Source organism: Astyanax mexicanus, chromosome 19 (assembly GCF_023375975.1).
Source record: "Astyanax mexicanus isolate ESR-SI-001 chromosome 19, AstMex3_surface, whole genome shotgun sequence".
NCBI classification, from domain to species: Eukaryota; Metazoa; Chordata; class Actinopteri; order Characiformes; family Acestrorhamphidae; genus Astyanax; species Astyanax mexicanus.
In genome coordinates this window covers 7,786,882-7,813,885 of record NC_064426.1, presented here as the reverse complement: position 1 = coordinate 7,813,885, position 27,004 = coordinate 7,786,882, and the positions used below count along the sequence as shown (strand labels likewise).

Below are 27,004 nucleotides of genomic sequence, written 5' to 3'. Positions count from 1 at the left end.
TTTTCATTTGCCGTCTTGCCCCATTGGCGCCATATTGAATGTTGACTCCACAGCTCTACAAATATGGGTCAGGTTCCAGGTGTCACCCTCCAGGTACATGCGCTCTCTTGCTCTCTCCTTCCGGTGTTTAACAGTCCAAGGCATGTGATTAAAGCAGGGATCAGAGCTTGCTCTCAAAAGTGGCGTTTACAGTGTTTACAAATATGGCCGCCGGGGGGTTTAGGCCACTGTGTTAGGACGGTTCTCATCTGAAATGCGCTGCGGATATGCACAGCACTGTGTCTGAACCGTATGAGGAATTTCCACAGTTCCCACACAATCGATCAATCACATTAAACAGGAATGGAGAACAACGACCAACAGAAGCATCTTCTTAATTAGTTACGCAACAGGTGGAGGAACTGCTACCGGAGACTTACTGTGACAAAACCCCTTTTCATGTATTATTTGCATTTACATTACAGAGGAACTTACTAACTAACTATGTAGTTACAGACAATAGGCAACCGACCAATGGCGAAAGCTCACTTTTGTAACTGTAAAGTACGATGCCCTGCTGTACATTTTTTATAGATACTGGTTTATTTCACGCCTCCCTTCACTGACGAAAAAGTTAAGGAGAAAAGAACATTCCTGTGAAGAAAAAAAGACAAAGTATAGCTCCCGTTATCCACATGGTTTAACGAAAGCGAAAGCTAATGAAACGTTTTACATGCATTCTTACGGGGATTTTTCATTATATGCTAGTCGTTCATAAAAAGTGTATATTGATTGCTTCTTTCCATTGTTGATGGGGGAGTAAGACTCTCCACAGTGCTCTCCTGCTCAAGGGCAATATCAGTCAACTTTTACCTCTTTCATTACGCTCCAGCCAAACAAGCACACTTATTATTACCCTGACAGGTTTTCCAATATCTTTAAATTAAGTCTTCCCCTTGCCTCCTTTTAAATCAGTTTTCTATTAACCCGGGCTAATGATTCTCTCTCTCTCTCTCTCTCTCTCTCTCTCCCTCTCTCTCTCTCCGCACTGCTGCAATTTTTGTTCCCTTTTTTATTTGCATGGTTGTCATTCTTATTTGCCTCTTAGATTATTATTTTTTAAAATATCTCTATAGCATGTCATGTTTTTGACCCAGCAGACCAGCGCGATTGGATTTGCATTTGTTAGCATGTGAACATTCTGAGCGAGAAAAAAAAGCTCTAAAATTGAGGCTTACGCTGCAGATAATTACCAGCCAATCCAAAAAACAAACGTCAACGTTTTATTTACTACACTCTGACAGTAAACCAGTAAACAGACCAAAATGGAATATAATTACCTCCTGAGGACTACTCAACATCTCATCTTCACCAAACACCAAGCGCTGACCGTGGCATGGCGTGGTGTGGCGTGGTGTGGATGGTAGGGGTCACGTGGCAACTCTCGTCTCTCAGAATAACAAACGTTTTTTGGGCTACTTGAGTAGCGTTCGTTTCCTGCTGACATGTCTTATTTACCCTCGTATTTATGGCGGCTAGACTTTCTTGTGGAAGTGACTTTTGGAAGAAGACTTCAGGTCTTTGGGGTGAACGAGCCAACAAAGAAAGAAAGGAGAGAAAATGAGTTTCTGCCAAAAGCATGGCCGTGTCAAAAAAAAATAGTCCTTCTCTGGAGGTTTTTAGAACAAATGAGGTTGTGATTCAGGCCAGTCTCAAACCTCTGAATGGCTACAAAGGCCATGTGACACCATTCTGTACCCATTAGACCTGTTAAACTGGGTACGGATTGTTTTTCCGCTAACTTAGGACAAGGAGCAAAAGTGTATGGCCTCTCAAACTACACTGTAAAAAGTGTAGCCCTGCTCAAATTAAAAAAATTGATGTCCATTTGTTGCATCTAAACTATTTGACTTCACTCAATCTAAATAAAGTCAATTGTTACAACCTGATTATTTTATTTTGACATAAACCATATTACTTCACTCGACCCAATATTAATTATTCACCTTGATCCAAGTTAAATTCTTTACATTTCAGTTTCGGAACCAAACTAATACATTTAAATTGATCCGAACTTTAAAAAAAACATGGCAGCATATTCAGAAGTTGCAGAAGTTACTGTGGCATGGAAGAGGACGGATTACCAGCGAGATTCGTTTCAGTGCTCTCTTGCTCTTTTTATTTTGCTCTGAGGAGGACACTAAGAGCTGGATTTACATGGGATTCCACTTTTGAAAGTAAAACTAACTACAGCTCCAACGCAGCTAACCCCACTCCCACACACAAAAAACACACAAAGGGTGAGGCACAAAACAACCACATAACTGATAACTACATGAATAATACTAGAACAGTGATAATAAAACATGACATGAAACTCTGGGATAAACAGTAACATAAACACGCAGAAAAACACCCACTTCCCCCAACAGGGTGAGCTCCCATAATTCCTTGCGCCCCCCCTCCAGTCCCGACGCCACAATACCATAAGCATGCGTTGCTATCTCGCGAGCACGTTCAGGCACTTTCTCCCTCTCTCATTCTCTCTCTCGCGAGCGCGTTCAGGCACTTTCTCCCTCTCTCCCTCAGTGCTCTGAAGCACTTCTCTACAACTTCTCCCGTGCTCCACAGTGCGCATGCGCAATTCATGTTTGATTCAAATTAAAAATATTACATCCTTATCTCTTTTCTTCGAGTATGATTTCAGTGGAACCAAAACATTTAGTTTATTTCCTTCAGAATTGTAATTAATTTAGTCTGAATCAAAATTGACACATCAAAATGCAAAAAGGTTGAGTTTCACAATAAAGTCAATAATTGTACTATGTGTTCAATCATATTTATTAGCTTGAATGAACAGCTCCATGCTTCACTTTTTACAGTGTACAGGGGTTGGACAATAAAAAACTGAAACACCTGGTTTTAGACCACAATCATTTATTGTGGTGACGGACAGTTCTGGTGGAAACAGGAGAGTTGAGGTGCACATTGAATCATTCTGTCGTGATTTGGGTTCAGCCGTGGTTTTATGCTTTTTGGATGCAATCCGGGTTAGCACCCAAACATCCCTTTCAGACATCTTCCTCTTACAGCGTCCACAGTTAATCCTGTTGGATGTGGTTGGTTCTTCTTGGTGGTATGCTGACATTACCCTGGATACCGTGGCTCTTGATGCATCACAAAGACTTGCTGTCTTGGTCACAGATGCTCCAGCAAGACGCGCACCAGCAATTTGTCCTCTTTTGAACTTTGGTCACCCATAATGTTGTGAGCAAAACTGTGCTCTTACTCTGCTAATTGAACCTTCACACTCTGCTCTTACTGGTGCAATGTGCAATTAATGAAGATTGGCCAGCCCAATGAAGGCAGCTCAAATTTAACCATGAAACCTCCCACACTAAAATGACAGGGGTTTCAGTTTCATTGTCCAACCCCTGTGTTTATGCATTTAACAGTTGGTGTTATTGGATGTGTCAAGTCTCCAATTTGGAGATTGCTAGTTAGCATGCTAATTTGCTAACATGTAAAAAAGTGCATACTAATGATTTTTGTTTTGTTTTTTAATGTTTGTGCCAATAGCTTTTGTGTTGGCAGCACAGGCTCTACCCTAGTAATACCAAACTATAGGGGCAAAACATTTTATTAGAATTTTAAAGCTAATGCTAGCAATTCTCCACAGACCCAAGAGGTGGGATGACCATTATAAAGAGCTCAGTTTTTTTAGTTCCAAGAACCTGGAACAATCCCACAGTTCTGATTTCCATTACCAACCCAGAGTTCAGAATCCAAGATGACATGCTGATCAGAAGCACAATCAGGCTTTATTGGCCCAGTATGATAAGGGCCAATTACAGTTAGGAGGAGGTCTCAGAAAAATGATATGGTGATTGGAGGAGCCACTCAAGGGGGTGTCTCAGAACAAGCAACATGGTGATTAGAACCAATCACAGCCAGGAGGAGGTCTCAGAATAAATGACCTGGTGATGAGAACCAACGGATGTCTTTAGGTGCTTTCATGGTGGCGCTAGCTGCGCCATGGTACGCTAACCCCCATTGGATTTAATTGTTTCTCCGGCAGTAGAGAAGTTTGGCAAGAAGGAGTGAACTGTACTGTACCTGTGTTACCTCTCAGATTATCTTGGGAACCATACATAATTATACATGTATAAGTGGTGAGGTGTTATCTTGTAAGTGAGGCTGAACATTGGCCAACGTTCTCATGGCAAGGCAATGTGAATTATTAATGTGAGTCTGAGTGAAGCTTGTTATTGGGAGCTTTCATTTCAAAAGTTGTAGGAGCATATACCATTCCTTGATTCACAGTGTCATGTGTGTACCAGGAATGCATCATAGAAGGCATTACTACCCACAGTGGACAGTGCAGTGGATGGTAATGATCATGACTGGTGGTTTTTGGCTAGAATTGTCCGTGCAAACAGAAAAAGACTTTGGCAAAAGTCGCTTCCACCAGAGATAGTAGAACACCAGTTTCTCTTTCATGACTTTTGACAAAAGTTTACTTTGTTTTTTCCAAAATTCTATTTCAAAACAACAAAGGAAAATGGCCTGAAGCAGCTGGGCACCTTGGATGGTCAGTACTTTGCTATAAAGGCCCTTTGGCCTTTGGCAAGTATCACAGTTTGCTTTCATTTCAAAAGTTGTATGAGCATATAACATTCCTTGATTCACAGTGTCATGTGTGTACCAGGAATGCATCATAAAAGGCATTATTACCCACAGTGGACAGTGCAGTGGATGGTAACGATCGTGACTGGTGGTTTTCGGCTAGAATTGTCCGTGCAAACAAAAAAAAAAGAGACTTTGGCAGAAGTCGCTTCCACAAGAGATAGTAGAACACTAGTTCCTCTTTCATGACTTTTGACAAAAGTTTACTTTGTTTTTTCCAAAATTCTATTTCAAAACAACAAAGGAAAATGGCCTGAAGCAGCTGGGCACCCTGGTTGGTCAATACTTTGCTACAAAGGTTCTTTGGCCTTTGGCAAGTATCACAGTTTGTTGCCAGATTTCAGTTCTTATATAAAGTATTTTCAGCCGTTCTTTTATAGCGAAAGCTTCTAGTTCTGTGTGATTCTTGCTATGTCTTGCTGAGCTGCTCTTTTCAGGTCCATCCACAGATATTTCTTGTGTTGTTTAGGTCAGCGGACTGTGAGGGCCATGGCAAAACCTCCAGCTTGTGCCTGCTGAGAAGTTGCTTCTGTGTTGTGTAGTTAGGTGTTGAGGATCGATATATGTGATGTAGAACCAATTCTCACTTTTCTTTTCATCTTCAGCATTTTTTATAGACCGTGAGATGTTTGTTTCCTGAATTTGTTCGTATTTATTGGAATCCTATCTTCCTTCTCCCCGTGAAACATTCCCTGTGCCACTAGCTGCAACAGAAGCCTTAAGCGAGATCGATCCGATCCATCCACCCCCATGTTTAACAGCACAGCAGGTTATATATTTAAATAAAATGAACGTTATTGTTTTATTCTATAAACTACAGTTAGCATTTCTCCCAAATTAAATACAAATACTGTCATTTAGAACTTTTAATTGCAGAAAATGAAAGTTTTAAAAGTTCAGAAATCAATATTTGGTTGAATAACCCTGGTTGTTTAATCACAGTTTTCATGCATCTTGGCATCATGTTCTCCTCCACCAGTCTTACACACTGCTTTTGGACAACTTTATGCTGCTTTACTCCTGGTGCAAAAATTCAAGCAGTTCAGTTTGGTTTGATGGTTTGTGATCATCCATCTTCCTCTTGATTATATTCCAAAGGTTTTCAATTTGGTAAAATCAAAAATTAAACTCATCAATTTTAAGTGCTCTCTTATTTTTTCCAGAGCTCTTTACTTTCATTATCAAAGAAATTGTTGCAAAAATGATAACACCCAATCGGAAGTGTCATATTGCAATGCTATTTAGAAGGAAGACAAAGCTTAACATAACTTATATAGCCAACTATTGGTCATATCTATTGAGCTGTACATACAGGTAGTGTGTAATCCATGGCATCTCAGCAATTGTGAGTTGTAAAGGTTCTTAATGGTGTCTTGTGATGATCCATCCCATGCAGCTTGCTGTTGATGGTGCGTCTAATAGCGTCCCACACATTTTCACCCAGGAATGGAATAGGTCTGGTGACAAGGCTGGTCATGGCATAGTATACTGTATGTGTCTTCAAGGCAAGTTCTTTAGAGGGCAGCAGTGTGTGAATAGGCATTGTCTTGGTGGAATAGTGCACCAGAGTGGGCATTCAGAAAAGATTGGGCCACCAAGGTTGGGCTGGTTGCAGGACCATCAAAGTGTGCAAAATAAAGACCATATGTGATCTGACATCATAGAAAGTTGCACACCAGATCACTTGGACACTTCGATCAACAAACCGTTGATCATGGTGTTGACCACTGTGCTTCTACACATGGATTTGTTGGTTGATTGTCTTTACAAAATGGGACAAATTGGGACTTGGTAGAATAAAGGATACAACACTAGTTACTGTCTCATGTCTTTTGACCAAAGTTAACTTTGTTATTCCCAACAATTACATGCTTAGTTTCAAAAAACAAAAGGAAAATGGCCTAAAGCAACTGGGAACCCTGGATGGTCAGTACTTTTCTAGAAAGGTTCTTTGGCCTTGTCAAGTATCTCAGTTTGTAGCCAGATTTCAATTCATATATGAAGGATTTTCAGCCATTCTTTTATAGCGAAAGCTAAACTAGATTCTGTAAGATTCTACTGTGAGATTGCACTCCACACCATAACATCATGCCTTCTGGACATGTTGATCAGCAAACCGTTGATCTTGATGTTCTCCACAGTACCTCTACATATGGATTTGTTAGTTGAATGTCTCTACAAAATGGGACAAAATGGGATTCGTCTCTGACGATGACCTGCTGCCATTCAAAAATCACTTCATGACAGTTTGGCACAACTACTCACTAAATTGTGTTCCTGTTGATTGATGAATGAATGAATTAATTGATTTCTTTTGATGATGAGTTTATGTGCAGTGTCAGAGCAGAGTAGAACAGTCCACCACCACTCCAGATTCTTGTTGGGATGCTCTCTTGTTGAAATCTAGCATTTAAAATCAGTTTTCACCAAAGCCCAGCTTTATAGCACAGACTTTCATCACCTCAGACCAGCATTGTAACTGCCTAGTCATGCTCAGTCTGTGTAATGCACCATGTTTTATTGACTATCGTTATTGATTTGAAGGTGCTACACTGAACATTTATGGAATATCGAGTTCTGCAGTGGCGTTGGAAGAAGTTGCTTGCCTGGATCCACAGGCAAAAAATGGTGTGACATTAATCATTGTCAGCTTTGAGCAACATTACACAAAGCAGAAAGTGGATTACACTTCCACGGCAGTTTCAACACTTTATAAGCTCCTTATCCTGCGCTCGGTACCAGATCCCTCTTGGAAGAAGATTGGCCTGTAAAGAGCAAAACAGATACGATTTAGCGCTTAAAACATTCCTTTCATTTCACTTTGAATTATCGGTAACACTGCCTATGAACCCTGTATTCATATTGCCATTATATGACATGCATAACACCGTATATAATGACTGTAATAAGCCTGTATAATTGCTCATAAGTACTTACAGCAACATTCATAAAACATTATAAACTACAAGTATAAGGGTTTATAAAGAAACAACATACAATGCCTTATAATATCTGTTCATAAGAACATTGTACAATCTAGTGTTGTAATGCACTATAACACAGATTTAGTATATATTTGGTATATTATAATGCATTATAATATCCAGCTATGATTTCTCTGTAACACTTTCTATGAATGTCATCTCTATTAGACTCTATACCCACACTTATAACATATTATAATGCATTCATAATGCATTATAAACATGGCTATAAATATTTATAAAAATGCGTAACCAGTTATAGCTATGCTCATTAAACATTATGACTCGTGATCATAATACATTATAATTATAATAAGCTTATAATTTGTATGTTAAAATAGTACATATCTATTGTTAATAATCTAGTCCCACAATTAACGTCTGTCACTTTACTTGGAGCGCACAAGGAGCTGTTATAATACATTATAATACATATTCAAGACGAGAATCATTTTTATAGGATAATTTAGGTGCATTATAATCACAGTTTATGATGCATAATAAACATGGCTATGATGAATTATACATTTTTATAAATATGTATAGCCATTTTCATAATGCCTTATGAATGCATCATAATGTGCTATGAGTATGTTTATAGAGTGAGTCTTATAGAGATGACATTCATAGAAAGTGTTACCAACTTCTCAAATGAAGCTTTTATAAAAGTGTGTAACACAAATTATAAAGCCTTATATTCATTAATTCTTGACTTTAAGTGAAGTGAGTTTTCATGTTTTCATGCTTTTTAAACATAAACTAAATTTTTTATTATGTCTCGCTATAATGTCTTATAGAGCATTATGAGTGCTCTTTACTCTCTGCTGGCTTTAAGTGAAATGTGTTTTCAAATGACTTTTCAAATGCCTACAGTGAGGCGTAATAACATTTACTTGTTTAAAAACACCTTTAAAACACACTTCATTTAAAGCCAGTAAAGAACACTCATAATGCTCTATAAGACATTATAGTGAGGCATGATAAAATTTACATCACGTTTAAGCATTAAAAGCATATGAAAACACATTAATGCACAATACTAAAATATACCAAATCTATGTTATAATGCATTATTACAACACTACATTGTTCAATGTTCCTATGAACAGATATTATAAGGCATTATAAGCCCTTTCTTTATAAACCCGTATACTTGTAGTTTATAATGTGCTAAGAATGTACTTATGAGCAATTAAACAGGCTTATAACAGTCATTGTAAAATATTTTGCTTGTCATTTAATGCATTATGAATGCATTCACAAGGCATTATGAATACAGGGTTCATAGGAAGTGTTACCAAATTATCTACTTAAATAATGGTATTTAGCCATATAGAAATGCAGTAATCAATAATCAAAACTGCCTGTTCAGTCAGCATTTATTTAAAGCATCAAAAGCTGAAATAGAAGCTGTCTACTATGAAGACTGCCAAATGTTCAGCCATTCTTTATTTTTTTAGGACTTTGATAGAGGACCAAATGTCATGGACCTTACTAAGGCTCTTACTGCCACCAAATCTCCTGTGTTAGTGGAAAACCTGTGAATAAATGTTATTTTTGTATATTTATGCAGCTTTTAAAGGCTCCACTTATGTCAAACCACTTGGTCCTGAACTGTCTGATCCTGGAGAACATATTCCTTGCTTTTCCCAATGCATCTAGTATCCGGATTATTTTCAGATATAATTTTTGTGCACCAAGAGGTTCAGGGGACTAAGATGCTTTCAGTATGAACCAAGGAACAATGGTTCTATTCATGGATCATGCTGCTTGCCATCAGCGGCAGGAGTCAATTGGATTTGCTGTCTTTGGGGGGAGGAGGAGCATTGCTAGGATTGAAAGAGTTCATTAGATAACTGGGTACCACTTTAAAATAAGGCTCCTTTATAAACGGCTTATAAAGCGTTTATTGAGGAGTTTATTAAAGGTTATTAAATAGGCTATAAACTATTAATAAGCAACAGTGGTCTGCCATGTACCAAATAGTAATTCCACATTCGTCTATACTGTTAAACCTCAGATCTTAAGATTCATTGAGCTATAATAACATATTAAATGACTAACATAACTGACTGACTTTCTATATTATTTTATTAGATATGATACGAAGTTATTTTCACTGTTGTTCCTTTCATTTATGTGTTGTAAGTGCTTATTATCAGAGGTGGAAAGTAATGAATTACATTTACTCACATTACAGTAATTGAGTCGATTTTATGAGTATTTTGTAATTTTTAAAATAGGTAATTTTTTTCTTTTACTCAAGTACATTTTGACACAAGTAATTTACTTTGCTACACTGAAAAACTCCCCGTTACTGACTAAAAAATAAAATGCTGGGGAATAAAATTGTCTGAATAAAAATAAATAAATAAATTGGAGCAGATGTGCTGGAGCACGGATACTCGCGCGTGGAATAACGAGGCAATAACGTCCTCATGCAATACAAAATGTGTGCATTGCAATTTTTTGATCAAAACCATGCTCTTACCCTGCTAATTGAACCTTCACACTCTGCTCTTACTGGTGCAATAATGTGCAATTAATGAAGATTGGCCACCAGGCTGCTCCAATTAAGCTATAAAACCTAAAATCCCACACTAAAATGACAGGTGTTTCAGTTTCATTGTCCAACCCCTGTAATTGATATTTGATATTTGGTTGTCCACTGCATCTAAAGCAAGTCAGATTGAAATCTAATTGCTATATAGTGAATAAAAATATGCAAATCTACTCATACACATCAACAGCAGATTGCCCTCCTCAACGAGTTGCTCCTCGTCATTTTGGTTCTATTCCAAACATTGTTGCCACCTTAAAAATCCAATTTTTGCAGAGCTTGTTTCGTTTGTTTGTTTGTTTGCTTCTTTACACCTGCAGCCAATGTTTACAAGAAGACGACAGTTTAGCATAATTCGCCTCCTATGCTAGTGACTGCTGATATACAGTATTATGGAGGCTTAAGGTGTAAGGCCTATTAAAAAAAACAGGCTATAAGCTTCCATAGTTCCAGGCAGGCGGAGTTGGACTTTTCCAACTTTCTTTCGAGTTCTGGTCATTTCCAGGGCCCTCAGTGCCAAAAAAGAAGCCCAGCAATTGGCTGCCAAGCTGGGGTTAAACCTCAGATCTTAAGATTTTTGTTAATAACTGTATTCATTTAGCTATAATAACATATGTAAATATATAAATGACTAACACAACTGACTGTCTTTCTATATTATTTTATCAGATATGGTAAAAAAAAAAAGTTATTTTCACTGTTGTTCCTTTTATTTGTGTTATAAGTGCTTAATATCAGAGGTGGAAAAAGTAATGAATTACATTTACTCACATTACTGTAATTGGGTAGATTTTATGAGTAATTTGTAATTTTTTAAGCAGTTTTTAAAATAGGTAATTTTACTTTTACTCAAGTACATTTTGACTCAAGTAATTTAAGTTGTTTCGTTGTCCAACCCCTGTATTTGATATAATTTGTTGTCCACTGCATCTAAAGCAAGTCCGATTGAAATCTGATTGCTATATAGTGGATTATATGCAAATCAACTCATAACTCACAACAACGGCCGATTGCCAGAGTTGCACCTCGTCATTTTGGTTCTATTCCAAACATTGTTGCCACCTTAATAATCACATTTTTGCAGAGCTTGTTTCGTTTGTTTGTTTGTTTGCTTCTTTACACCTGCAGCCAATGTTTACAAGAAGACGACAGTTTAGCATAATTAGCCTCCTATGCTAGTGACTGCTGATATACAGTATTATGGAGGCTTAAGGTGTAAGGCCTATTAAAAAAACAGGCTATAAGCTTCCATAGTTCCAGGCAGGCGGAGTTGGACTTTTCCAACTTTCTTTCCAGTTCTAGTCATTTCCAGGGCCCTCAGTGCCAAAAAAAGAAGCCCAGCAATTGGCTGTCAAGCTGGGGTGGGAAGGTGTACTCATCATCACCTGCAGACACCTGCTTTAATTAATCCCATACCCTCGCACTTTGTGGTGTCAGCACAGTTTGTGGCGTCAGCTTTTTTGGCGCACTTTCTCTGCACCTTTTTCTATTCGTTTTTCAGCAACGAGTGCAAGATACTGACTGCTCAGATGGAGAATTTTAACTCTCTCTCTCTCTCTCTCTCTTTTACGTGCTGTAATTTTGCAGTTTGCACCAACTCTTTCCATATAGCCAACCTCTTGCTGGACTCTCATATCATGAAGTGCTGCTACCTTAGGGGACAGCCTGAATCAGCCCACACTTCTATGCATTGCAAAGCCCAATAATGTATAGCCTATGCATATCCAGCAAGAGTGCACTATGCAGCAGAACATGTTTATAGCTGGGACTGAGTTTCTTGGTATTGACGTAGAACATGTTATAAACACAGCAATTAATGCATTATAATTATAACAGTTCATGATGCATAATAAACACGGCTATGATGAATTTATAAATTATAGAGTTTTATAAATATGTATAGCCATGTTTATAATGCCTTATGAATGCATTATAATGCGTTATAAATATGTTTATAGAGTCTTATAGAGATGACATTCATAGAAAGTGTTACCGTTCTCTCTTTCTCCGTAAGTCCATTAGCAGTATGTAGCTGATGCTCCTGACTCCCAGTCGCTGACTGAGTCAGATATCTAGCATAATATGTTAACCCTTGTGTGGTGTTCGGGTCTGCGCGACCCATTTTCATTTTTCATCAAATGATACTAAAAAAATATTTTTTCTAACTCAAACTCATTGGCATTGGCTCATTTTTTGTGAAAAACATATATCAAAACACATTTTCGATAAACACACAGTACACCCCCCACACACACACACATTTATATTACATACAGTATGTTTGGCCAAGGGCTAATAAACATTGCTTCATTTGTAAATTTGAAACTAAACAAATTTTCTACTCATATCTTGAGTTTAATTCATTTTAGTAGCACTTTTTGAAAGAAATGTAACATAAGAAAGGTAAAGGGCAAATATTAACCATGTAAGCTGTTTATATTGCTTGCAATTTAGGTGAAGCAAGCATGTGTAAAGCATTTTAATGTAAAACTGCTTAATTTTGCTGAATTAAATACAAGTAACAAAGTAAACGAGTAACAAAAATATGAACACCACACAAGGGTTAAAATATGGGATAAAGTTGTGTAGTGCGAACCTGGCATTAGGAGTGATGGTAGAGAGAGCACCAAAGAGCATGGCGCTCCAATGGTGCTTTCTCAGACTCCGGCTGCTGATGGCAAGCAGCAGCATCGTGCAGGATTCAATGACAGTGCCTCGGTCCTGTGGACCACTCAGAGCTTCTTAACTCCCCTAAAACCTTTTGTTTGTTTGTTTACAGTGTAGGTAATCTCTACCGGACCCCCGCAAAACCACAGTGGACCAACAGGCCAGGCTAATTACTGTGATAGGTGATGAAATGTTAATAGCCGGTGTAAACAGGACCTGTGAGGTCAGATAACACACTGTGTCTTAATTAAACACACACACACACAGTTCACATAGTTCTTTCCAATCAAATACTGTAGCTAAACCCAGACACTCAAAGTGGCCGAGTGTAAACAAGCTCAAAAAGAGAGCCCGGGTGAAAATGTCTTGGAGGAGCTCTGAAGGCGGGATAATTGTGAGGTCTGCCAGACGGCCGTGTTCTCCCTCCCTCTTCAGCCGAGGCTCGTTCCTGTCCTGTCCTCTCAGCGCTTTGTGTGTGTTTGTCAGGCTGGTGAAGAACTCGGTGGGAAACAGAAGGGATGCGAGTCTAAGTGAAATCCTTTAGAGCCGGCGGGAAGAGCGAGCAGGGCCAATCAAAGAACAGCACCAGCATCCTGCCCCTGGGCTTTGATAGCCTAATTGAGGCGTAAATCTCTCTTTTTTTATCAGCCTGTGATAGAGAGACAGAGCGTTTATGTCGTAGAGTGGAGTGGAGAGGAGAGGAGAGGAGAGGAAGTGAGAGTATGAGAGTGTAAGAGAGAAAGAGAGAGAGAGAGAAAGAGAGAGAGATGGGAAAACACTTAGGAATGGAGAGTGAGAGTGAGAATGGATGTGTGAAAGAAAACACATTAAGTACCCTTTCGAAAGACTGGAAGATAGAAGGACGTGTGTGATCAGGAAAATCTGATACAGAGAGAGAGAGAGAGAGAGAGAGAGAGAAAGCAAGAGAGAGAGATTGAGAGAGATTGAGAGAGAGTGAGAGAGAGCGAGAGAAAGAGAGAGTATAGGAAGAGGAAGAAGAAAACCTTGGTCTTTATTTAAAAAAAAAAAATATATATATATATATATATATATATAAACATATTGACATTTGTTAAAAATTACAATCATAGAAACACCCACCTGTCCAATGGAAATATGCGTCATCATAGCCCATATTTAAACATTATAAAACATTATAAAATGTCACGATATTTACTGAAATTACTTTATATTTGCTAATAAAATATCACTCAATGCTTGTATGAATGTGAAAAATTTTGAAATAGTTTAATATTAGTGGTGTCAATCGATAAAAAAAAATTCATCCGATTAATCACAACAAAATTCTGTGTTTAACTGCAATTAATCGCATTTGTTTTTCTTCAGACGCAAGTTTTTATAGTGGTTATTTAAAGAAAGTTATTAAGAATTAAGAATTTTAAGAAATGTAAAATGCAATTATATGTATATTAGTGGTGTAACTTAAAATTAATGCTATGTACTTGTATGTTTGAGGGAAGATAAAATCAACATAGGGTGCTGGAATAAAGAATGCATCATAAATTGGATGAGTATAGATATAGATATAGATAACCCTATTTAAAATATAACCACGAAAGGCAAGCACATGTTTTCAGCCACAAAAACGATGATACAAAGCAAATAACCTAAACACTAGCAAAATTTAGATAATGTTCCTCATAAAATATATATTTATTGGAATTTGGCTTTAATTAAGCATTTTCCTCACAAGAAGAGAGAAGTAGCACTTGCAGCTTTGGTGCGCACCATTTGGAAAAGACAGAAATACACCTGTGACAAATGAGTGCATATTTGCATTTATAAAAAGAGGGTAAAAAAAAAACAAAATAACCGACACAACTGTGTATATATTGGAATGTCTGTTTGATTAATTAGTAATAGCACAAAAAACTACAGTCATTGATATGTCATGGATCTTTCTGCCAGACAGAACTGTGTCTGTGCTCTATGAATTACATTTTAAAAACAGTCTTTTAATATAATATGTTTCAGTTTTATTTATATATATATATATATATATATATATATATATATATATATATATATATATATATATATATATAGTTATTTTACCTGCTGAATATATCTTAGTTTTATTCAAATAAAAATGAAATGTCCATGTGTTCAAAAAGACTAAGGTTCTAATGGGGTGTTCTAGGTCTGTCACGATAAGAATTTTTTTGTGGACAAAATATATTGTCCCAAAAATGTTTGCGATACATGATATTTTTGTCATTTTAAGACCATTAAATGCCACTGACATAATGAGAACAGAAAAGCATAAAAAGCTATTATACATGTTTTAAAGACAGCCAAAAATAAAAAATACATAATTATATAATATTTATTTCTTCACCTACTTTAATCCACACTGTGTGTGTGTGTGTGTGTGTGTGTATGGAGGCACAGTTATTAAAGCATGACTGGCTAAAATACTTTGTTCACTGTTACATGTGTGAACAATTATATACATACAAATAAACACAATAGACGATATCACGATTATTATTAATAATTATTGAGGTCATGTTTATTTATTGTACGATAAATCATTTTAACATTGCAATTATTGTGACAGGCCTGTGGTGTTCTATTTTTTTTTTTTATTGTTTTTGACATGTCCGAGGCCTGTTACACTCTTACACTGTACCACTAAAAAAAAAGACTGGACTTAATTGCGTCCTCCAGGACTGTGTCACGTCCGTATAACTTCAGACAGCTTTCTGAGGCCGGCGCTGCCCACGTGCACAGCCGGGTAACCGTGCGTGGGAATCAAAGGCCCTAACTAGCGCGAGCGTCACGCGAGGGCCATCGCTAATCCCCGGCTCTCTCCTTTCCCTCGCCGCTATCTCTCGCTTCTCAATTAACTCCATATCACAGCAGCCTGATGGCCCTCTGATCTCCCACTCAATGCCATTGTAGAGCGTGACACTCGGCGCCTATGGGCTTAGATGGATATCGGCTGGCTGGAGCTTCATTCTCATTCTCTATCAGCGCTCTGAAAGGCCAGGAGGGTCGGTGAGGAGGAGAATGGAGTGGGTGCTTATTTGCTTCGCATCAGGAATCAGGATTCAGAGCCTGGCCGACCTGTCCTGCTGCTCTCACTTACATAAGAAGCACTCAGAGGAACGGAGGTAGTCGGCTCTCAGAAACAGATATACCATAATACCCTACTTGCTAGCAGAGCAGTTTAACTGTTACACTGAAAAAAAAAATAAATAAATAAATAAATAATGTTGAATCAAGCCATCTAGTCAAGCCATCATTTTGCTTTGACTTTGAGTTAAATCGTAAAGACATAAAATGTTAAGTTAAAATGCTCACACAGCAATCTTTTAAGATACATCAAAAATTGTGGCATGAATTAACGGTTATTAATTCTGTGCATTTCTCAATATGTTTAGTAAATACCATGGACTTTGTATAGCTGGATAGAGCATCATCTCTCAAAAGTAAAGCCACCACAGGTCGGGCGCCCCCTGCTGTTCGGTTGCAGAAAGCTGTTTAACCCCACCCATCCCCATAGGTTTCAATGACAAAACAGACAACTTTCAATCACGTTTTTTCTCAATATACTGTAATTCTACCTCCATTATTTAAATTTAACAGCTAGTGTAACCTCTGCTTATATTGTTACATTTTTATATCCCCACAGAATTAGTTTTATTAAAACGTTCTTCAGCTCTATTCTAAAAAGTTGTTGTTATTGGTGTGTAAAAGGGCTGGGTTACACCTAGGGACCGGGATGGGACCAATGACTGTATGGGCGGGACCATAGACTGTGAGAGCTCTGTGGAGGCAGCCCTCAGGGGCGGGGTTATTTAAATGAGTGGGCTGTCTCTCCACAGTCTTACTCCCTCCTCTGGTCTCTACTGCGCTCTACAGACTCGGGTTTCAGGATCGCCAACATGGCAGAAGATTTTGGCTTCATTTTCATTGAATGAATAGAAACGGCGACACGGCGTCCATCTTTTTTACATTCTCTGGTAAATACAGACTTACTCACAGAAACAGTTCAAACTATATTATTCATTTAAAAAGAAAAACGCAAAGCCAATACTTTCACAGTAATCCAGTGGTAGTACCAGGCCATCACACAGTCAACCACAGCAACAAAGAATAAAATTAACTTGTTCCTTTATCCTACAACATTACACACCCAAGAGATAGCTTTAGGGGAAACAACTACCCACTGACAGTGAGTAAAGGTGGGGAACACATCCAATATGCCTATACCGTATGTGGTGCTGGGAGCCAATGGGAAAGATTTATGCTTTATAAACCAACACTGATTAAAGGAGGCTCAGCGTATTCATTGTATATTACACATTGCTCAAAAAAACATTTGTTAGGTTGAACTTTTTTTTTGCTAAAAATGATGAGTTTCTTTGATTTTACCAAATTGAAAACCTCTGGAATATAATCAAGAGGAAGATGGATGACCACAAGCATCAAACCAAACTGAACTGCTTGAATTTTTGCACCAGGAGTAAAGCAGCATAAAGTTATCCAAAAGCAGTGTGTAAGACTGGTGGAGGAGAACATGATGCCAAGATGCATAAAAACTGTGATTAAAAATTAGGGTTATTCCACCAAATATTGATTTTGGAACTCTTAAAACTTTTTTTTTAAATCTTTTTCACATATTTCTCGTTATTTCAGTCGTTTCTCATTTTCTGTAAATAAATTCTCTAAATGACAATATTTTATTTGTAATTTGGGAGAAATGTTGTTCGTACTTTTTAGAATAAAACAGCAATGTTTATTTTACTTAAACATATACCTATAAATAGCAAAATCAGAGAAACTGATTTAGACACTGAAGTGGTCTCTTTATTTTTTCCTGAGCTGTATCTGTCATCTGTACTGTCTGTGGAAACACTCGTTCTTGTAAGACGTGCTGGGAGGATCTTTTAGAGTCAGTTTGGAAGAATTTTTTTCACAAGTTACCTTTTGTAACAGAGGTTATTCCACACATATTCCAGCCTGCACTGTTGCTAAGGAAGCGGCGCTTCATGTTGCTCACGTTGTTCTGGCTCAAAGAGAATGGACATCAAAGAGTGGGCGTGTGTGGGGGCGGTGTTTTAGGGATGTGTTTTTAACACTGTTTAGATTTGTGTTCATTCTTTCCACAGCCTTTTTTTTCTTAAGTTTGAACATTATGAACATAAAAGTTTGTTAAAAGGCTGGAAACTAGCACTGTTTAACCTCAGTCTTTACATTTTTAGCCACATATTAACCCCTTTTAAAAGTTAGAACATTAAGTTGGAACATTATGAACATGCCATTTTGTTAAAAGGCTGGAAACTAGCACTCTTCAACTTTATTCTTGACATTTTTAGCCACATTTTGACCACTTCCAACTTTCCAAATTTTTTTGCTACTCTGAAAGGACTGGGAATAGAAATGAGTAATGTGCCAGTCTAAGAACTTCTAATATTCTTCTAACATGTTTGAATTGTTTCATCTTTACCCAAAACAATTGTAATTTCTGGATAAATATTCCTGGCAGATGTTTTTATATAAAAAATATTTCATATTGTTTGACGAAAAATACCGCTTTGGTTTCTTAACCTATTTGGACTAAGATTATTAAAATAAGGATTTATTTTGTAATTTTTTTTTTATTTTGTTGTCAAAATAAGGACTTTTTAAAAATATGTTTTCCTTATTTTTTGGATATTTAGTATTTTTTAGTAATTTCTTGAGACACTATCTCAGCACTATCTGCATTAAAAAATGTTTGTTGTTTGTTGAAACTACATACCATTTAGTTTAAAAGTGAAAGGAAAAAAAAGAATCTGCATATAGATTGGTTAAAAAAAAAAAAAAAAAATATATATATATATATATATATATATATATATATATATATATATAATATGGATATATATATCTTAATTTTGAGAGATTGATCTACACCCTTTGATCCTTCCACTCTCCACCCGTATATAAACCATCACTTCCTCTTTACTTCTGTGTCGAACAACTTTGCACCCACCTCCTTCCCATTTTTCTCTTTCTTTCTTTCTTTCTCTTTTCTTTCCTTCCTGTTTCTCCTCTAGCGGGAGGCTTAAACTTAACACTTCTAGCGAAGCTGCCCTGAACTCTAGCCCAAAACCTCTGAGTTTGCCTTCCCCCCTTTTTTACCTTCAATCTAAGGGAGTGGGAAAGACTAGCAAAGCAAAGTTAACGCTAAAAATACATATATTTTATTTTGAAAGTGGCTAAAAACACGTCTATAAGACCTCACATAAAAATCAACCACTTCACTAAAATGTCTTTTTATCTTTCACTTTCACCACAATAGAACATAGTTTGTCAAATAGCACTAATGCTAAGAATGAGCTAACATGCTAACAATGGTTTCAGATGCTAACAGTGTGTTTACATGCACAAAAAATGCTCACATGCTAACAGTGTGCTCAGAAAAGTAGTTCTCACATGCTAACAACACTCTAACATGCTACTTTCTCATATTATAGCAAAGAATGTTCTCGCATGCTAACTGTGCTGTGCTAACTGTGTCCTCACATGCTTCAAAATATGGCGTCACATCAGTAACAAAACACCAGGAGAAAAAAAAATACATTTTTGTATGTAAATTTTCTTCTCACGAGCCCAACTATGAACTCAATTTTTCTCTTTGTCAAATGTTTTTTCTTCTTCTCAAATTCGCAGTTGTTCTTGGGTGTTATGCACTTTTTGCTCGTTTGGAGTTTTTTCGTTCAAGTGTAGAAAGGGGTGGTTTAGACAGTTTGGGGGCGGGGTTGACTGTGAAACATTTAAAAAGGATAAAAATAAAGCTGATGAGTGATATTTTGTTTAGTGTGCACACAATATATTTTTTTTGTGCTTGTGAGTTTCACAGGTATGCTTTTTCGATGTTAGAATTCGCAGGTTCTTTTTTTTTCACCTTTTTTTTTTTTTTGTGCCCTTAACTCTTGAGATTGATGTGACGCCAAAAAAAATGTGCTCTTAATTTACTAAATCCGGACACCTGGTTGCCAAGGGGGGGGGGGGGTTGGTTGAGGGGAGGAGCGTTGTGTGTGTCCTCTTACTGTGAGACTGCACCGGAAGGGGGGGGAGCGGGGATGGCTCCACGCTGACAAGTCACGCTGTCTACTGTTCTCTGGTCCAATGAACGTAATTAAAAAACCAGGACATTTCCTCACTTTCTGAAAAAAAACCCGGGACGTCCGTATTTTCTGGGACATGTCCATAAGAAAAACCCGGGACATCTGTATTTTCCGGGACATGTCCGTAAGAAAAACCCGGTACATCTGTATTTTCCGGGACATGTCCGTAAAAAAAAAAACCCGGGACGTCTGTATTTTCCGGGACATGTCCGTGAAAAAAACACGGGACGTTTGTATTTTCCGGGACATGTCCGTAAAAAAACCCGGGACGTCTGTATTTTCCAGGACATGTCCATAAAAAAACCCCGGGATGTCTGTGTTTTCCGGGACGTCTGTATTTTTCCGAGACATGTCCGTGAAAAAACCCGGGACGTCTGTATTTTCCGGGACATGTCCATAAAAAAAACCTGGGACGTCCGTATTTTCCGGGACAATGTCCGTATTTCACGTCCTGTCCCGGAAAATACGGACGTTTGGTCACCCTAACTAAAGGAAGCTTTTGTAGCAAACAAAGCTCCCCATGCTAACAGTGTACTTATATTTTAACAAAGAAAGCACTTACATGCTTATGATAGCGCGCCCAAGCAACAGATTCAATGCTAACAGATATGCTATGCTACATTTATAGCATAGAAAGCTGTTTTATGCTAACAGTGGTTCTCACATGCTAATAATTGGTTTAGTAGAATGCTGTGTACACCCTGCAGAAAAAAAGTGCAGAAACATGTATTTTTTTCTTGTTTCTTGTTCATAAAAATAAAAAAATCCTTTATATCCCCAGAGTAAAAGTACAGATCCTCTCTTGAGCAGAAGAGCATAAATCTGAGCCCTCACCTGTGGTTTAAGAACAACACAAGAACGACTAGCATCCCCCCCGTTTTTATGTTTGCCCCCATACGTTTTTTTTTTTTTCTTGGGTCAGACATTTGGTTTCCTATTCCAAAGAAACTGGACAAGTAAATAGAAGACAATGAGCTAGATCTGTGAATTTTGTACTCTGTAAAAATTATATAATGGGTGTTTTCTACCAAGCTTGAGTTTTAGATGTAATTTCTGTTGTTTTGTTTTTCGGGTGGGAGGGCGGGTTGGGGTCGTTTTACGGGTGAAAAGAGTAAGGGTTTGTGACGTTGTATAGATGTGGATTGGGCTGATGCCCTGATCCATGTTTTTTTTTTTCTTTTTCTGAAGGTTTGAGCATATAGAAAGTGTCAGAAAAAAAGAAACAAAGTGTTATATTTGCATGACTTATTGTATTTTTCAAGAGAAGAATTATATCAATGTGTATACTGAGTGGACGTTTGTTGAAAAACTAAAACAATTAGGCATCGAAATATTTGTCCGAACTTACTCTAATTTCGAGGGTTTAGGTTTAGGTTTGTTTTTCTATCTCTGATGTGTACTGCTTAACTAATGACAACGTTTCCGAATCCAACTCTTGTTCTACTGTCATTGTAGTCATCATTGCAGCTCCAAGAGATATCTGCTAATGGCTGAAATGGAAAAGCTTTGGAGCCGTGTTCTCTCGTTCTGCGTTTTAGAAAATACAGGTGCATCTTAAAAAAAATTTCAATAATTGAAAAGTTACTTTATTTCAGTAATTCAATTCAAAATGTGAAACTCACATATTATATAGATGTATTACACACAGAGTGATCTATTTTAAGCGTTTATTTTTTTCTAATTGTTGATAATTATGGCTTACAGACAATTAAAAACCCAAAAATCTGTGTCTATTAAAAAAATAATAGAATATTATAAAAGACCAATTGGTACTTGGGCAGTGTGCCAAGTCCTGCTGGAAAATGAAATCCATATCTCTATTAACCATCTCTATGACCATCAGTAAATTTTACTTGATTTCATTTGTAAATCAAGGGAGTAGAGTCTGGAGGAAGAGTGGAGAGACACACAGACCAAGCTGCTTGAGGTCTAATATAAAGTTTCCACCAATCAGTGATGGTTTGGAGAGACATGTCTGTCATCTGCTGGTGTTGATCCACTGTGTTTTATTATCAAGTCTAAAGTCAGCGCAGTTTTGTTTTCTCACAAAATCTTACAGCACTTCATGCTTCCCTCTGCTACTGACAACTTTTATGAAGATGTGGATTTCATTTTCCAGCAGGACTTGGCACACTGACAACACTTTAGAGGCCCCTACAGGACACCTGGAGAAGCTGCCTCTACTCTCTATCTTAATTCTCTACTCCACCTAATGATTTCAGATCAGTAACAGGAATCATCAAAATAAACAGAATCTGCAGGTTTGAAAAAAAAAATTAAGACATAAAAACTAGACCATCAAAATGAAACGAAAAGTTGGTTATTTAGTCATTCATATTTTTCAGTTCATATCAATGAAAAAAAAAAATAATTACAAGAATATCATAAGCAAATGACATAGAATACCAAAACAGTAGCTAAAAAAGTCTATTCACAATGCATATGTAAAGCTAAAAAAATCTCAACCTAAAGTCAAAATGCATCTTTTTTATAATTTGTAAGTTTACCTTAAACACTCCCTGAACACTAAACACAAAACACCAGTTTGCTGATAGAACGGCAATATTAATTATAATTGAGTGGGTTCTACAGGGGTTGGACAATGAAACTGAAACACCTGGTTTTAGAGCACAATAATTTATTGTGGTAACACAGTTCTGGTGGAAACAGGAGAGTTGAGGTGCACATTGAATCATTCTGTCGTGATTTGATCAGCCGTGGTTTTATGTTTTTTGGATACAATCCGGGTTAGCACCCAAACATCCCTTTCAGACAGCTTCCTCTTACAGCGTCCACAGTTAATCCTGTTGGATGTGGTTGGTCCTTCTTGGTGGTATGATTACATTACCCTGGATACCGTGGCTCTTGATGCATCACAAAGACTTGATGTCTTGGTCACAGTTGCACCAGCAAGATGTGCACCAACAATTTGTTCTCTTTTGAACTCTGGTATGTCACCCATAATGTTGTGTGTGTTGCAATATTTTGGATAAAACTGTGCTCTTACCCTGCTAATTGAACCTTCACACTCTTACTGCTCTTACTGGTGCAATAATGTGCAATTAATGAAGATTGGCCACCAGGCTGCTCCAATTTACCCATGAAACCTCCCACACTAAAATGACAGGTGTTTCAGTTTCATTGTCCAACCCCTGTATCACAGCCTGATAGTGGGTGCTAAAAAATTGGGACATTTCATTTCTGTAATTACATTTCTGAGTGAATTTACCCATTTTGATCAACAATGCGATTAAACAATGTGTTCCCAAAATTCAGAAAAAGCTAAAGGTTCTTAGCTTCTATTGGACATGGCAAAAGTCATGGTACACTGTTTCACTCTGACTTGTTCAATGAATCTTGGAAAATTGCATGTTCAAATAGGAATTATCCCATCCAATTTGGGGCCCATTTGAACATGAATGCAGCCTAAGCACTGAATGGGAGTTATCTTTAACATGTTCCTTCATGACCCACTTTTGGATACAGGATTAGCTCAGAACAGTGGCTGTAATTTAGTCGCCGTTTTGGTGCAATTTGGTGTTCTTACTAAAACAGCTAGAAAACAGTCAGTTCTGTCAGAGCACTGCGATCAGTTCTAAATGCTAGCCGTCTGCTGGAGAAAAAAAGTGAATGGATGCTTTCATCAGTTTGAGAGGTTAACACCTTCCCGTTTGGCTTTCAGCGTTCAGATCGATATATTAGTGCATTCGGTACATTCACTGCATTACCATGCAGGTATCCTGTAGTGGCCTTCTTTCAAAAAACACTGAAAAGAGTACCTGACACACACACACACACACACACACACACACACACACACACACACACACACACACACACACACACAACAGCTCAGATCAATGCTAAATCCGTTTGGCGGAAATGCCGGCCAACGCCTGCATGTATTCTAAGCATGTAGCTCGAGCAAGCACAGCAGTCCATTGGCAGTGAATGGGGCTGTTTGAGAGATTCTGGAAGCTGAATGTTGAGGGAGGGGAGAGCTCGCTCCTGGGGGGGTTTCTGGTTTCTGTGGTTGCCATGTCCACTTGTGCAGAGTCAATGGATCGATTGGTTGGGGCCAAGAGACCACACAGGCAACGGCAAATGCCAAAACTGCACAAAAAAACTCATGTTAAACCGCTGGATTTCCAGCTCCACACTGGGCATATGAATTCATAGTATTATAGTATTAAAGGTTTGGAGTGTATTTCTGGAAAAGACCTGGATGTCCATGGCCCACCACATAGCCACGTACCATGTAGCCCTACCTCTCCATGTTGTCTGTTAATGCCTAGAGGTGTAGTTTCCCAATTCTTGTTGGAATAGAATTGGAGGGAACAGTTGTAGGGCTACTTAACCCAAGAGGCACACTCCAAAAGGAACAACCAAAAGGAATGAGCAAAGGAACCAACAAATGTAGTATTTCTTGTTAAAACTTACAATAATCAGTCCATCATCATAATAGTTGGTAACACTTTACTTGGATAGTCCATTTCAGGGCCTTGTTGATGCTCAACTGATATTCAACTAACATTCAACTAACATTCAGCTAAATGCCTATTAAAAATACTTAACTTAACTCTCTGTGGAATTTACATGATGTAATATAGAACCTCACATTGATTATACCACAGTTTGCACCGACCCTGCAATGTGATTGGCTTAGAGGCGGATTATGAGTGATATTTTTAGCCGGTAATTCACTGTCACCGAAGCTCTCTGTGTATTACTCCGGCACATACAGGTAACCTAGCAATGATGCAGCGCTTACAAACCAAATCGTACAAACTACATGCGATATTATAATACATTTGAGGTTTGTGCTCCTCCCTGTTGTGTATTACTTCTTAAATAGAAAATCATTTACTTTCACCTTTCAGTTCATTTGCATTTACTAGACATGCAGTTGAATATTAGTTGAATGTCAGTTGAGCATCAATGAGGCCATCAATCTGACCTTCCAAGTAAAGTGTTACCTCATAGTTTAACGTAGATTTAAAGTAATATGGCTTCTTTTTATAACAAGCATCACTAGTAAAAAATCACTGGTAGCACAGCTCAGTAGCTAAATTACCCCCAACCAGTTACAGTTACACCCAACCAGACCAGCTGGATGTTTTGGAGATGCTCTGACCTTCAGTCTTTTCTAACCATCATAATCTAGCTCTTGCAAAACAGCTGTAGAGTCTTATACTCTTTCACACCCTCCATTCATTACAATGGACATCATGTATTTTTCTCATTTTTTAAATTGTTTTGTTGCAGATAACACTATTTTAGAGCCAATGAAAAAGTTTATAATCCAGTGAAATCCAATGTAACTTGGCCCACTGCACTGGAAAAAAACTGTGGTACTAGAGACATTGATGCAAAGTAACAGCTAATTTTTTTTTTACTAATGTAATATGATTTAAAACATTTTTAATCCTGTTTTTTTATTAAATAAAAAGGTCAATATGAAATATAATATAAAATATTACACACAGGCTTCTAATGCAATGAAAAAAAATATATATATATATATAAAATATTTTAGTTAATTGGATTTATTCGCTATATATATATTTTATAGTAGAAAGAAAACAGCATTCTTATTTTTTTTTCATTGCTGAAGATAGATAATTCAGATCTAAAGGGGGTTACGTACCTTGTCATTGGTTTTAATCTTATGGCTGATCAGAGTTCACAACTTTAAATGATAAGTGAAGCCAGGAAGGAGAGATTATTAACAGTATTAAAGGGAGGAGATAGGGTGGTGAGTTTTTTATAGGATGATTTCTAGATTGAAAGCTGTGGGGTTCAGACATGTTCCTCCTCCCTCATGTATATGAGTTTATGATTTTAATAACATCACATACTGTAAAGATTTCAATACCAATTAGAGATGTTTCTTTAAAGCTTTTGGCAAGAGGCCAGGAAGCATGTAGGAAGCTTCATTTTTAATTGCAGCTGAATAAACGCAGCAGATACTGTATCTCTGAACGGGAACATGCATCATGCAGCACCTCTCAGATTCGGAAGCTTTGTTTGAAGTCAAGATCCAAAGCAGAATAATTTATGAATTAGGCTCACACGCATCAGCGTGGATTTCTCTTAGAGGTGAAATCCAGGATTCTGGCTTTCTCTCTCTTTTACTCCTCCTCAGACTTTTATTATAAATACGGGCGGCGAGTTGAACACGCCAGAACTCACCAAAGCTTTTCCATGGCAGCGAGTGGAGCAGTTCCAACTGTAAGAAGCAGCAGTAAGGCGTTTTTACAATAGCCAATGTTTGAACGGAACACTCTGACAGAACTTAAAATGACTTCCAGCCATTTTGAAGAAGCTTCATCAACAATTTATTCTTTCAGATCGACTGTGTACATTTCTTTTCCTCTTTCTTCTTTTTACCGCAGCTGGCGAATAACAGAATGAAGGACACTTTGGGCTTTGGAGAGAGAACACAATTCTCAGAAACTGGGTTACTTACTTATACATACTCTATCTTTTGCTGTTAATGACATTCGACGTTTTTTCCCCTCACAAATTCTGTACAAAAGATCTATTTCTATATTTGCAATAAATTTTTAATTAAAAAAAAAAAAAAGAAAACTTCTGGATTTTGTGGACTTTGTGGATTTTAACTTTTCCATATTTTACTTGGATACATTCACTTTGCACATGGAGTGATCTAATTATGATTGTATGCCTTAATGTAACACATTTTTTTTCCAGGGCTATATGGACAAGTCAGATCTGATCTTTTTTAAATCATATGTTCAGATGGTCAAATCCAAAAAAAGTCAAAATCTAGAGAAAAACATCCAGATATCCTGATATCCTGAGTTTTGGTAGTTTAGAGTACCAGAAACCCTATGAAATCTGTTGTTCTCATCAGCTACAGTAACACCAGTGTGGTGCCAAGATCTAACTCAATGCCAGAATCCAACTCCCATTTGCAAGCATCACTTGACAGTATGGGCATAACAGAATTACGCCTGTTATTT

General features: G+C 37.5%; 1 long non-coding RNA gene across 1 annotated transcript; it reads left to right on the top strand.

The window, feature by feature from the left end:
• The first annotated feature begins 2,869 nt into the window (after positions 1 to 2,869).
• On the top strand, positions 2,870 to 25,587 carry LOC125784354 (uncharacterized). The gene is made up of 2 exons (XR_007427139.1): positions 2,870 to 2,960; positions 22,699 to 25,587. It is a non-coding gene; the product is annotated as an uncharacterized LOC125784354 (long non-coding RNA).
• Positions 25,588 to 27,004: the final 1,417 nt, after the last annotated feature.